The sequence below is a fragment of the Gymnoscopelus braueri genome, assembly GCF_963280865.1.
Source record: "Gymnoscopelus braueri genome assembly, chromosome: 19".
NCBI lineage: Eukaryota > Metazoa > Chordata > Actinopteri > Myctophiformes > Myctophidae > Gymnoscopelus > Gymnoscopelus braueri.
This window is the reverse complement of record NC_137621.1, coordinates 37,156,672-37,170,885: the sequence shown is the minus strand read 5'-3', so window position 1 is coordinate 37,170,885 and position 14,214 is coordinate 37,156,672. Positions and strand designations below refer to the sequence as shown.

Genomic DNA, 14,214 nt, shown 5'->3' with positions numbered 1-14,214 from the left:
TACAACCACCCCAATTATATAACTTGTAACAGAGTATTTTAAAATGGGGTTATTGCTACCCTGCTACCTTAAATCTGAGTACTTGGTCCACCACTGATGGTATTGACAGAAAAAACGAAAAACTAAACCGAAAACATCAACAATGGTAATTGTTTGACTCATGAACTTGATGACATGTTTGTAACATTTGACTACCTGTTTCCTTCCTCTCTCTTTGCCAATAGCTTCCAGAGATGAGTCATGTGAAGACCAACAGACCATGGCTCATGTTTCTCGTCCAGATCCTGGGTTTACTCATGGGCTTGGCCTGTCTCTTTCTGCTCGCACTGTTTGAACTTTAAATGTTCTAAACCAGTGGGCCTGACCCCCACAGGGGTCCCCACATGATTTTGGGGGGGTCCCCAGAGGATTTTCTTAATGTGCAACATTGTTTTCTCACTCAACAGTAAACAAACCAACATACAGTATATAGGGTATCTGCACATTTCTAAAGTGAAAATTTAAGGACTTTTAAGACCTTTTAAATGAATTTTTCATTGCGTCAAAAGTAATCAACAAACTATACTATGAAAAAATTCAAACATTGTCTAAATTGTCAAATAATACCTAAGAAAGAGGCAAACATTGTGAAAAAAGCTGATTTACAGTATAGCTTGTAGATCAGCTACTGTATGTGGAACCGAGCTAAACTAAATATAATGCCTCAATTTTGGGGGGGGCGGTCGTGGCCTGAAAAGGTTGAGAACCAATGTTCTAAATAGTCACACATGCACCCGCACCCCCACACGCACACGCGTCGCACACACAGTGTGTACACACAAATAAGTGTATAACTTTTTCAAGTTGTTGATTATTATCTCAAGCACTGCACAATTTCTCATTCATGGACGTGTCTTCAACCACTATTTTGACCAGTCAAATTGGTCAGAGAGTGAGAGGAACAGTAGCAGCAAGGAAGTACTTTATGTTAGCTGTATGAATGTGCTTTTTTATGACGGGTTATGACAGCGGCAAAGCGTCATGAGGGCCACTGGGGCCATGGCCCGGACAGTAAAGACCCGGCTTGCCCTGTCTAGCTGCTCAAACTGCAGGGCAAGATTCGACAGAAAAAATAATTCTGCTCCGACAACAATAGATACATTTTGAATTCCGGACTTTTAATTGTAACAGAGTATTTCTACATTGCAGTATTGATACTTTTACTTAAGTAAAACATTTAAGTAAGTTTTCCACCACTGAAGGATGGTAGAGTGTGTTGTTAATGTTGCTTTATGGTCGTAATTACTTTTAAAAAATCGTGCGGGGGGGGGGGGGGGGTGCACGGGGTCCAATGACTCTGATTAGTGCAGGGCTGAGCATGTATGAATATTTGATTCAGAGTTTGTACAATAATAATTTGTAAATACCAATAAATTATTTTGTGAAATAAACTGCTTTTTTAAAATCTTGTTTTATTTGATGGCCTTGTGTCACACAGACTTTGTTATTGATTGTAGTTTCTAGGTCTTGTATTTCTATGTATTTTGTTCCCTGGTCTAGTATTCTACTATTCTTGGTTAATGTTTCTGTTTGCCCCAGCTGTATCTGATTTGTATTCACTCCTCATGTGTATATCAGTCTTGTTCCCCAGACAGTCCTCGTTGAGTCATTGTATCCTGTCACATGTTTTAGTTGTTTCCCTTTTGAAGAATCTTGACATTTCTTTGACAATTTCTTAATACTTAATAATGAATACACAAATTTCTTTCTTTCTTTCTTAAGGGGCCTTATGAGTATGTGTACTTTACCTTTGAACAAATAATAATGATTAACTTGACTTTCACTCCATTACATTTCAAAGACAAATATTGTGCTTTTGACTCCACTACATTTATAGGAATTACGAATTCCACTTAAGCCCTATTTCAAATAATATTTGAAATAGTAGATCTAATATAGTGAAAATAGCTTATCTACAAGCTCACAACATGTCACATTTAGACGTGCTGTGAGCTTGTAAATAAGAAAATAGCAGATCTACAAGCATCGGTATTGATTGACGTGTATATACTTCTTTGGTTAAATATTGATTTAAAAACAAAATCCACAGACAAACTTAAACTACTACTCCATGAATTTAAACTTTTTCTTATTTTTTGTGTGTTTTTGGTCTCCCCTACCTCTCTGCTATCCCCAAAAATACCCCAGTTTGAACACTCAGGCTTTCACAGCAAATCTGAGGTTTTCTGTAAATTGGTCTCAAAACAGGCCAAACTGATTTGCACCCTGACGTGACGTCACGTCAGGGTACAATACCTCCCGTTTTTCAGTTCCAACCCTACCAACCCTTTACTTTTTCCACACAGAACCAGGAGATAACATGCATACAAACTGGCTCAATAGTATGGAAGTCCATAGGTCAAAAAATTAAAAAATAAATACCACAATGAAATAAATAATAAACACAATGATATAAATACAAAATACAATTAAATAAATAAAAAATACAATTAAATAAATAAATGTATTTATTTATTGTGATTTTTTTTTATATCATTGGGTTCTCTTTTATTTCTTTGTGGTTCTTATTTATTTCATTGTGACTTTTAATGTCAACCTATATATATTACATGATGCCACTTTTAGCTATTTAATCAAGTCCATAGGTCCGAAAATTAAAAAATAAATATCGCAATGAAATGAATAAAATCCACAATGAAATAAATAAAAAACACAATGATATATCCAGAGTTTCTGGGAAGCATTCCTCTCATGTCGATGGAATTGAGGTCTTGAATGGTTGCCAGGGTGCTGATTTCAGACTCGTTGAGGCTGTTGAGTGTAGCATGGATTCCGAAATGGAGCTTATCTTCCATGGAGTAATGTTTATATTTCCTCTTGGCTTTCTCTATATAGGCAGTAGCCTTGGTGATGTCTACCCGCTGTTTGCAGAGTAAACCCAACTCAAACAGAGTAAAGGGAACCAGGTAATGATCATACATGATTCGATGCTCACTGGACAGTACTTGTGTGAAACACAGCTCGGCCTGCGGGAGTCTGTCCAGGTGTTTGAGACAAAGACCTTTCAACATCTGGACCAAACAACTGTCATCCGCATGGAACTCTGATGGGTTGGGGTCACTGCGCAGCATTTCCTCCGCTTTCTCTACAGTGGTGAGGAGAGCTTTGGTACAATCTGCTCTCTTCCCAGTTATGTTGAAACCATTCCACATATACATCATCTCCAGTACAGGTATGACAAGTCTAACAGGGTTGGTTGCGTTGTATCTTATAGATTTCCTGATGGCAAACTTCTCTGCAGATATAGACTTGCCTACCACACACTGTTTCAATCCCTCTACCTGCCTGAACAGCTCCACTAGGTTCTCTCCAGTTTCCACTACTTCATCTTCTGACATCATACTGAGAATCGCTGCTTTCTGGTACACAAATAAAAGCTTGGACAAGTTGCTCTCCTTACACAGAAGGTCGGCATACGGGTAGGCCTGAACCCAATTCTGCTGGTAGGAATGACACCACATCAACTCCCAGTAACACAGATGATGGATCTGTCTCAACTGCTGTTGGGAACCAATACAATCCTCATACCCGGATAAGGCCTTCTCAAAGTTTCCTTTGAGTGTTGCGATGCGAGGCGAGTAGAAGATGCAAGTGGATGTTGGGGTATTTCTGTTGCCACGGCTCCAGTAAAGCTTCAGCTTCCACTAGATCTTCTCCTGTTCCCAGCATCAAGTTGGTATATGTGTGATAAGAGAGCAGTGTCAGAGTGCACATTACCGATGGCAGAGTGCATCTAGATGCTACCTCTTTTAGCTGACACAGACCATAGTCCCATACTCTGCATAGTCCCTTTTTTTTTGTAGTTGTGCACCTCATGGGTAACCTAGTAATTATCATAAATAAAGGCTCCAGTCCTTCCTTCTTCCTGCAACAGCCGGCATGTTGCTGCATGGCATCATGTTATGCACTTTACTCTGTGAGCCACCCCACCCACCTCTTTTTTGTTTTGTTTTAATCAGCCATGTTGGCTAGCTGTTTTATATTTTTTCTCATGTATTGAATGTAACAATTATTTTTGTATTTTTTCTTTATTAGGTTGACCCCAATCTGGGAACCCAAAGCCAAATGAGAATGAAAAACAGCGGCCTCTGCTGTTTGTGCTATCTCATGTTGGCTCTGGGACAATGAAAGCGCAGCACACATGCGCAAAGGAAACCGGGGTTTTAGTCTGCCTTCACGCTGCACTTCCGGGTGGTGCGACTATGTTTTCATTCCCACTAACAATATTTCTACACGGAACACTAACACCACTTCTGCCAGAGAACATGGATCGTTTTGGTTATACGCCCACTTGTTTCTATGATGAAAGAGCAAGTTAAAATGTAAATATCTTTCCGTGGTTTTGTCTGCTCCGCGGACGCTATTGTTAAATTAGTTTCGGCTTGTTTCGAGTAGGGAAGGATCAGCAGACACGTAAATCCCGCCCACTACATTTGATTGGGTAAAGCGCGGCCTGCTTCCTGATCTGAAGGCACGCCCACGCCCACACAGTGCGCACACGTTTTGACGAACCTTCACAACAGATTTTAACGCAGAGCAGAATCTGTTCTTGAGAGATTAGGTTGACCCTAGTCTGGGAGGCATTGCGTCGGAGCTTGGACAGCAGGGGCGCGGCCACTGCGTTGTGATTCAAATCAACAGCCAATGAAGAAAAGGGGGCGGGATCCACATGCACTGGGTGTTGCATCTAAATAGGATCGACGGGAAGCAATTTCCCCTTGAGAAATTGCGGCCGCCATTGTTGTGTACTGCTGTTTGCCTCTTGTCGGACTTTTTAGACGAGTTGCACAGCTCTCAGACCGGTAAGAGGCGTGTCCGTTCAGATTCTGAGCGTAAGTTACATCCCGCCCACAAATACCAGGGCTCTGGCCCAGAAGTTCCTCGCCGAGTTGGCGGAAACTTCTGGGAACTCAGATTAGGTTGACCCTGACATCTTTCCCAGGCCCCCTTGTCATGTTGGATGTGACCAGTAGAGAACGTATTATGTTCCCTGCTGGTCAGGGGGAATGCCTTCCTTGTCTTGGATTTAGGTCTTGACATTATAAATTGTTATCACTTGGCTCAACCTTCAGTCTTGACGAAGACCTGCATTCCTACATGAATGAACAATTACAACAATTGACACAGACGCAGAGCTCATCTCCTTCTGTGATGTTGTAGTAAGACAGGGTGCGTCCATCTTCCAGTTTCTTGTTAGCAAAGGTTAGCTTCTGCTTGGCACAACGAATGCCTGTCTTTGCTTGGATTTTGGCCTTGACAGTCTCAATGGTATCACTTGGCTCAACCTCCAGGGCAATGGTCTTGTCTTTGTTCCTCGCAAAGATCTGCATGTTTTCACAATTTGAGTTGCTACTGTGAACTGCTGTAATTAAGGAGCTCAATATTTTCCCACTGAAGCCTATCCTCGCATATGATTTTGTCAAGAGAAACCACTCTGCGAACTGAAATGAATGTTTGAAAGCTCTCTCTTTTATTGGCATATTTTGTTAGCAGTGACGTCACAGTTCTGACCTCACATATGTGTAGGCTATATATGGAGATGAAATCTTGATGTGCAAGCCGTGCATGCATCCGTGAACTTTCAAGAACCGCTCAAACGATCAACTTCAAACTCGGCCTGCGTATCGCCGAGGACCCCAGGGAACGCCCTGCCTGGTGTGAAAACGGTTGGATTGGTGGTTGTCCTGAACCGCCAATACAACCGATATGCCCATATATGGGCTAATTGGCAAGACTGATAGCATACAGACACAGTCTGCTTGAATAATTTTGTTTTAGATTCTTTGCTCTGGCTCCTCATCTGAAAAGAGAGTCGGTGGCCAAATTAAATAGATCTGCCACAATACTAGATGATACGACTGGCAGATAGGCTGCACCAGAATGCAGTCTTTAAAGATCCAGTGGTTAAAAAAGAAATACTGGGGGATCCTTTTATGCCTGAATGCCTGATATGCCCATAAATGGGCATATGGAGATGATGATTCAAATGGTATATAAAAACAAAGTGTTTTTTTTTGGTAAGAAGTTAAAACTTTATACTCCGATAGTAATTGTCACTAGAGTGTTCGTTCCGTAACAGGGGTCTCCCCATCTCTCAAGCTCTTATATATATTTTCAGGTGGGTTGCCAATTTCATCCAATCAAGAGTACCCAATTATCAGCTTTAATTACTTATATTGAGTCATACTTAATATTTCGCCCAACGTATGTGCAGTGTTTGGGTTATGTGCTGTGCACAGACAGTGTAGCAGGGATGAAAAGTGACTTTGTACTTGGTACCTGCAACAGTTCCAACACACACACACACACACACACACATGCTCGCACGCGTGTGCGTCCCGTCGCCGCGGCGCAGACCCACAGAGAACACACACGCGCACGCATGCGTTTTTGGGAGGATTTTGTTACTTTTTTCCGCTTTTTGGTTATTTAATTCTCTAGATTATCTCTTCTCATTATTCCTCCTGCATGGTTACAGTACATAATAGTGGCTGTCGGGGCTGAAACCTCTTAACTTTTTGTGTTTTTTTGTGAATTAACATATTCACTGCCAGGGACTATTTAATACTGGGAGGTAGCTTCTGCCAGCATTTTTAAGCATTCTGACAAATTTTTCAAGAACCACATAATATTTATCTCCAGTATGATCGATTTCCTGATGGTTGCTAATCACAGAGGAAATCACTGTTGAATCACCAGTCCTCTTATTGAAAATAGCATGTTTTGCCCAAAATACATAGTAAAAAAAAAAGTACACAGGAAGAACCGGCACATAAAAATTATCCAGAGTTTCTGGGAAGCATTCCTCTCATGTCGATGGAATTGAGTTCTTGAATGGTTGCCAGGGTGCTGATTTCAGACTCGTTGAGGCTGTTGAGTGTAGCATGGATTCCGAAATGGAGCTTATCTTCCATGGAGTAATGTTTATATATCCTCTTGGCTTTCTCTATATAGGCAGTAGGCTTGGTGATGTCTACCCGCTGTTTGCAGAGTAAACCCAACTCAAACAGAGTAAAGGGAACCAGGTAAGGATCATACCTGATTCGATGCTCACTGGACAGTACTTGTGTGAAACACAGCTCGGCCTGCGGGAGTCTGTCCAGGTGTTTGAGACAAAGACCTTTCAACATCTGGACCAAACAACTGTCATCCGCATGGAACTCTGATGGGTTGGGGTCACTGCGCAGCATTTCCTCCGCTTTCTCTACAGTGGTGAGGAGAGCTTTGGTACAATCTGCTCTCTTCCCAGTTATGTTGAAACCATTCCACAATACATCATCTCCAGTGCAGGTATGACAAGTCTAACAGGGTTGGTTGCGTTGTATCTTCTAGATTTCCTGATGGCAAACTTCTCTGCAGATATAGACTTGCCTACCACACACTGTTTCAATCCCTCTACCTGCCTGAACAGCTCCACTAGGTTCTCTCCAGTTTCCACTACTTCATCTTCTGACATCATACTGAGAATCGCTGCTTTCTGGTACACAAATAAAAGCTTGGACAAGTTGCTCTCCTTACACAGAAGGTCGGCATACGGGTAGGCCTGAACCCAATTCTGCTGGTAGGAATGACACCACATCAACTCCCAGTAACACAGATGATGGATCTGTCTCAACTGCTGTTGGGAACCAATACAATCCTCATACCCGGATAAGGCCTTCTCAAAGTTTCCTTTGAGTGTTGCGATGCGAGGCGAGTAGAAGATGCAAGTGGATGTTGGGGTATTTCTGTTGCCACGGCTCCAGTAAAGCTTCAGCTTCCACTAGATCTTCTCCTGTTCCCAGCATCAAGTTGGTATATGTGTGATAAGAGAGCAGTGTCAGAGTGCACATTACCGATGGCAGAGTGCATCTAGATGCTACCTCTTTTAGCTGACACAGACCATAGTCCCATACTCTGCATAGTCCCTTTTTTTTTGTAGTTGTGCACCTCATGGGTAACCTAGTAATTATCATAAATAAAGGCTCCAGTCCTTCCTTCTTCCTGCAACAGCCGGCATGTTGCTGCATGGCATCATGTTATGCACTTTACTCTGTGAGCCACCCCACCCACCTCTTTTTTGTTTTGTTTTAATCAGCCATGTTGGCTAGCTGTTTTATATTTTTTCTCATGTATTGAATGTAACAATTATTTTTGTATTTTTTCTTTATTAGGTTGACCCCAATCTGGGAACCCAAAGCCAAATGAGAATGAAAAACAGCGGCCTCTGCTGTTTGTGCTATCTCATGTTGGCTCTGGGACAATGAAAGCGCAGCACACATGCGCAAAGGAAACCGGGGTTTTAGTCTGCCTTCACGCTGCACTTCCGGGTGGTGCGACTATGTTTTCATTCCCACTAACAATATTTCTACACGGAACACTAACACCACTTCTGCCAGAGAACATGGATCGTTTTGGTTATACGCCCACTTGTTTCTATGATGAAAGAGCAAGTTAAAATGTAAATATCTTTCCGTGGTTTTGTCTGCTCCGCGGACGCTATTGTTAAATTAGTTTCGGCTTGTTTCGAGTAGGGAAGGATCAGCGGACACGTAAATCCCGCCCACTACATTTGATTGGGTAAAGCGCGGCCTGCTTCCTGATCTGAAGGCACGCCCACGCCCACACAGTGCGCACACGTTTTGACGAACCTTCACAACAGATTTTAACGCAGAGCAGAATCTGTTCTTGAGAGATTAGGTTGACCCTAGTCTGGGAGGCATTGCGTCGGAGCTTGGACAGCAGGGGCGCGGCCACTGCGTTGTGATTCAAATCAACAGCCAATGAAGAAAAGGGGGCGGGATCCACATGCACTGGGTGTTGCATCTAAATAGGATCGACGGGAAGCAATTTCCCCTTGAGAAATTGCGGCCGCCATTGTTGTGTACTGCTGTTTGCCTCTTGTCGGACTTTTTAGACGAGTTGCACAGCTCTCAGACCGGTAAGAGGCGTGTCCGTTCAGATTCTGAGCGTAAGTTACATCCCGCCCACAAATACCAGGGCTCTGGCCCAGAAGTTCCTCGCCGAGTTGGCGGAAACTTCTGGGAACTCAGATTAGGTTGACCCTGACATCTTTCCCAGGCCCCCTTGTCATGTTGGATGTGACCAGTAGAGAACGTATTATGTTCCCTGCTGGTCAGGGGGAATGCCTTCCTTGTCTTGGATTTAGGTCTTGACATTATAAATTGTTATCACTTGGCTCAACCTTCAGTCTTGACGAAGACCTGCATTCCTACATGAATGAACAATTACAACAATTGACACAGACGCAGAGCTCATCTCCTTCTGTGATGTTGTAGTAAGACAGGGTGCGTCCATCTTCCAGTTTCTTGTTAGCAAAGGTTAGCTTCTGCTTGGCACAACGAATGCCTGTCTTTGCTTGGATTTTGGCCTTGACAGTCTCAATGGTATCACTTGGCTCAACCTCCAGGGCAATGGTCTTGTCTTTGTTCCTCGCAAAGATCTGCATGTTTTCACAATTTGAGTTGCTACTGTGAACTGCTGTAATTAAGGAGCTCAATATTTTCCCACTGAAGCCTATCCTCGCATATGATTTTGTCAAGAGAAACCACTCTGCGAACTGAAATGAATGTTTGAAAGCTCTCTCTTTTATTGGCATATTTTGTTAGCAGTGACGTCACAGTTCTGACCTCACATATGTGTAGGCTATATATGGAGATGAAATCTTGATGTGCAAGCCGTGCATGCATCCGTGAACTTTCAAGAACCGCTCAAACGATCAACTTCAAACTCGGCCTGCGTATCGCCGAGGACCCCAGGGAACGCCCTGCCTGGTGTGAAAACGGTTGGATTGGTGGTTGTCCTGAACCGCCAATACAACCGATATGCCCATATATGGGCTAATTGGCAAGACTGATAGCATACAGACACAGTCTGCTTGAATAATTTTGTTTTAGATTCTTTGCTCTGGCTCCTCATCTGAAAAGAGAGTCGGTGGCCAAATTAAATAGATCTGCCACAATACTAGATGATACGACTGGCAGATAGGCTGCACCAGAATGCAGTCTTTAAAGATCCAGTGGTTAAAAAAAAAATACTGGGGGATCCTTTTATGCCTGAATGCCTGATATGCCCATAAATGGGCATATGGAGATGATGATTCAAATGGTATATAAAAACAAAGTGTTTTTTTTTGGTAAGAAGTTAAAACTTTATACTCCGATAGTAATTGTCACTAGAGTGTTCGTTCCGTAACAGGGGTCTCCCCATCTCTCAAGCTCTTATATATATTTTCAGGTGGGTTGCCAATTTCATCCAATCAAGAGTACCCAATTATCAGCTTTAATTACTTATATTGAGTCATACTTAATATTTCGCCCAACGTATGTGCAGTGTTTGGGTTATGTGCTGTGCACAGACAGTGTAGCAGGGATGAAAAGTGACTTTGTACTTGGTACCTGCAACAGTTCCAACACACACACACACACACACACACACATGCTCGCACGCGTGTGCGTCCCGTCGCCGCGGCGCAGACCCACAGAGAACACACACGCGCACGCATGCGTTTTTGGGAGGATTTTGTTACTTTTTTCCGCTTTTTGGTTATTTAATTCTCTAGATTATCTCTTCTCATTATTCCTCCTGCATGGTTACAGTACATAATAGTGGCTGTCGGGGCTGAAACCTCTTAACTTTTTGTGTTTTTTTGTGAATTAACATATTCACTGCCAGGGACTATTTAATACTGGGAGGTAGCTTCTGCCAGCATTTTTAAGCATTCTGACAAATTTTTCAAGAACCACATAATATTTATCTCCAGTATGATCGATTTCCTGATGGTTGCTAATCACAGAGGAAATCACTGTTGAATCACCAGTCCTCTTATTGAAAATAGCATGTTTTGCCCAAAATACATAGTAAAAAAAAAAGTACACAGGAAGAACCGGCACATAAAAATTATCCAGAGTTTCTGGGAAGCATTCCTCTCATGTCGATGGAATTGAGTTCTTGAATGGTTGCCATGGTGCTGATTTCAGACTCGTTGAGGCTGTTGAGTGTAGCATGGATTCCGAAATGGAGCTTATCTTCCATGGAGTAATGTTTATATATCCTCTTGGCTTTCTCTATATAGGCAGTAGGCTTGGTGATGTCTACCCGCTGTTTGCAGAGTAAACCCAACTCAAACAGAGTAAAGGGAACCAGGTAAGGATCATACCTGATTCGATGCTCACTGGACAGTACTTGTGTGAAACACAGCTCGGCCTGCGGGAGTCTGTCCAGGTGTTTGAGACAAAGACCTTTCAACATCTGGACCAAACAACTGTCATCCGCATGGAACTCTGATGGGTTGGGGTCACTGCGCAGCATTTCCTCCGCTTTCTCTACAGTGGTGAGGAGAGCTTTGGTACAATCTGCTCTCTTCCCAGTTATATTGAAACCATTCCACAATACATCATCTCCAGTGCAGGTATGACAAGTCTAACAGGGTTGGTTGCGTTGTATCTTCTAGATTTCCTGATGGCAAACTTCTCTGCAGATATAGACTTGCCTACCACACACTGTTTCAATCCCTCTACCTGCCTGAACAGCTCCACTAGGTTCTCTCCAGTTTCCACTACTTCATCTTCTGACATCATACTGAGAATCGCTGCTTTCTGGTACACAAATAAAAGCTTGGACAAGTTGCTCTCCTTACACAGAAGGTCGGCATACGGGTAGGCCTGAACCCAATTCTGCTGGTAGGAATGACACCACATCAACTCCCAGTAACACAGATGATGGATCTGTCTCAACTGCTGTTGGGAACCAATACACTCCTCATACCCGGATAAGGCCTTCTCAAAGTTTCCTTTGAGTGTTGCGATGCGAGGCGAGTAGAAGATGCAAGTGGATGTTGGGGTATTTCTGTTGCCACGGCTCCAGTAAAGCTTCAGCTTCCACTAGATCTTCTCCTGTTCCCAGCATCAAGTTGGTATATGTGTGATAAGAGAGCAGTGTCAGAGTGCACATTACCGATGGCAGAGTGCATCTAGATGCTACCTCTTTTAGCTGACACAGACCATAGTCCCATACTCTGCATAGTCCCTTTTTTTTTGTAGTTGTGCACCTCATGGGTAACCTAGTAATTATCATAAATAAAGGCTCCAGTCCTTCCTTCTTCCTGCAACAGCCGGCATGTTGCTGCATGGCATCATGTTATGCACTTTACTCTGTGAGCCACCCCACCCACCTCTTTTTTGTTTTGTTTTAATCAGCCATGTTGGCTAGCTGTTTTATATTTTTTCTCATGTATTGAATGTAACAATTATTTTTGTATTTTTTCTTTATTAGGTTGACCCCAATCTGGGAACCCAAAGCCAAATGAGAATGAAAAACAGCGGCCTCTGCTGTTTGTGCTATCTCATGTTGGCTCTGGGACAATGAAAGCGCAGCACACATGCGCAAAGGAAACCGGGGTTTTAGTCTGCCTTCACGCTGCACTTCCGGGTGGTGCGACTATGTTTTCATTCCCACTAACAATATTTCTACACGGAACACTAACACCACTTCTGCCAGAGAACATGGATCGTTTTGGTTATACGCCCACTTGTTTCTATGATGAAAGAGCAAGTTAAAATGTAAATATCTTTCCGTGGTTTTGTCTGCTCCGCGGACGCTATTGTTAAATTAGTTTCGGCTTGTTTCGAGTAGGGAAGGATCAGCGGACACGTAAATCCCGCCCACTACATTTGATTGGGTAAAGCGCGGCCTGCTTCCTGATCTGAAGGCACGCCCACGCCCACACAGTGCGCACACGTTTTGACGAACCTTCACAACAGATTTTAACGCAGAGCAGAATCTGTTCTTGAGAGATTAGGTTGACCCTAGTCTGGGAGGCATTGCGTCGGAGCTTGGACAGCAGGGGCGCGGCCACTGCGTTGTGATTCAAATCAACAGCCAATGAAGAAAAGGGGGCGGGATCCACATGCACTGGGTGTTGCATCTAAATAGGATCGACGGGAAGCAATTTCCCCTTGAGAAATTGCGGCCGCCATTGTTGTGTACTGCTGTTTGCCTCTTGTCGGACTTTTTAGACGAGTTGCACAGCTCTCAGACCGGTAAGAGGCGTGTCCGTTCAGATTCTGAGCGTAAGTTACATCCCGCCCACAAATACCAGGGCTCTGGCCCAGAAGTTCCTCGCCGAGTTGGCGGAAACTTCTGGGAACTCAGATTAGGTTGACCCTGACATCTTTCCCAGGCCCCCTTGTCATGTTGGATGTGACCAGTAGAGAACGTATTATGTTCCCTGCTGGTCAGGGGGAATGCCTTCCTTGTCTTGGATTTAGGTCTTGACATTATAAATTGTTATCACTTGGCTCAACCTTCAGTCTTGACGAAGACCTGCATTCCTACATGAATGAACAATTACAACAATTGACACAGACGCAGAGCTCATCTCCTTCTGTGATGTTGTAGTAAGACAGGGTGCGTCCATCTTCCAGTTTCTTGTTAGCAAAGGTTAGCTTCTGCTTGGCACAACGAATGCCTGTCTTTGCTTGGATTTTGGCCTTGACAGTCTCAATGGTATCACTTGGCTCAACCTCCAGGGCAATGGTCTTGTCTTTGTTCCTCGCAAAGATCTGCATGTTTTCACAATTTGAGTTGCTACTGTGAACTGCTGTAATTAAGGAGCTCAATATTTTCCCACTGAAGCCTATCCTCGCATATGATTTTGTCAAGAGAAACCACTCTGCGAACTGAAATGAATGTTTGAAAGCTCTCTCTTTTATTGGCATATTTTGTTAGCAGTGACGTCACAGTTCTGACCTCACATATGTGTAGGCTATATATGGAGATGAAATCTTGATGTGCAAGCCGTGCATGCATCCGTGAACTTTCAAGAACCGCTCAAACGATCAACTTCAAACTCGGCCTGCGTATCGCCGAGGACCCCAGGGAACGCCCTGCCTGGTGTGAAAACGGTTGGATTGGTGGTTGTCCTGAACCGCCAATACAACCGATATGCCCATATATGGGCTAATTGGCAAGACTGATAGCATACAGACACAGTCTGCTTGAATAATTTTGTTTTAGATTCTTTGCTCTGGCTCCTCATCTGAAAAGAGAGTCGGTGGCCAAATTAAATAGATCTGCCACAATACTAGATGATACGACTGGCAGATAGGCTGCACCAGAATGCAGTCTTTAAAGATCCAGTGGTTAAAAAAAAAA

General features: G+C 43.3%; 3 pseudogenes across 3 annotated transcripts; all 3 read right to left on the bottom strand.

Moving 5' to 3' along the window:
* Positions 1-989: 989 nt before the first annotated feature.
* Positions 990-3,774, bottom strand: LOC308074786 (tetratricopeptide repeat protein 39B-like; annotated as a pseudogene). The gene is made up of 2 exons: positions 2,715-3,774; positions 990-1,085 (listed from the first exon to the last, which is right to left on the bottom strand). The product of its transcript is annotated as a tetratricopeptide repeat protein 39B-like (transcript).
* A 3,065-nt stretch (positions 3,775-6,839) lies between these two features.
* On the bottom strand, positions 6,840-7,892 carry LOC308074785 (tetratricopeptide repeat protein 39B-like; annotated as a pseudogene). Its single transcript has one exon. The product of its transcript is annotated as a tetratricopeptide repeat protein 39B-like (transcript).
* A 3,067-nt stretch (positions 7,893-10,959) lies between these two features.
* Positions 10,960-12,012, bottom strand: LOC308074784 (tetratricopeptide repeat protein 39B-like; annotated as a pseudogene). Its single transcript has one exon. The product of its transcript is annotated as a tetratricopeptide repeat protein 39B-like (transcript).
* Between the last annotated feature and the right edge of the window lie 2,202 nt (positions 12,013-14,214).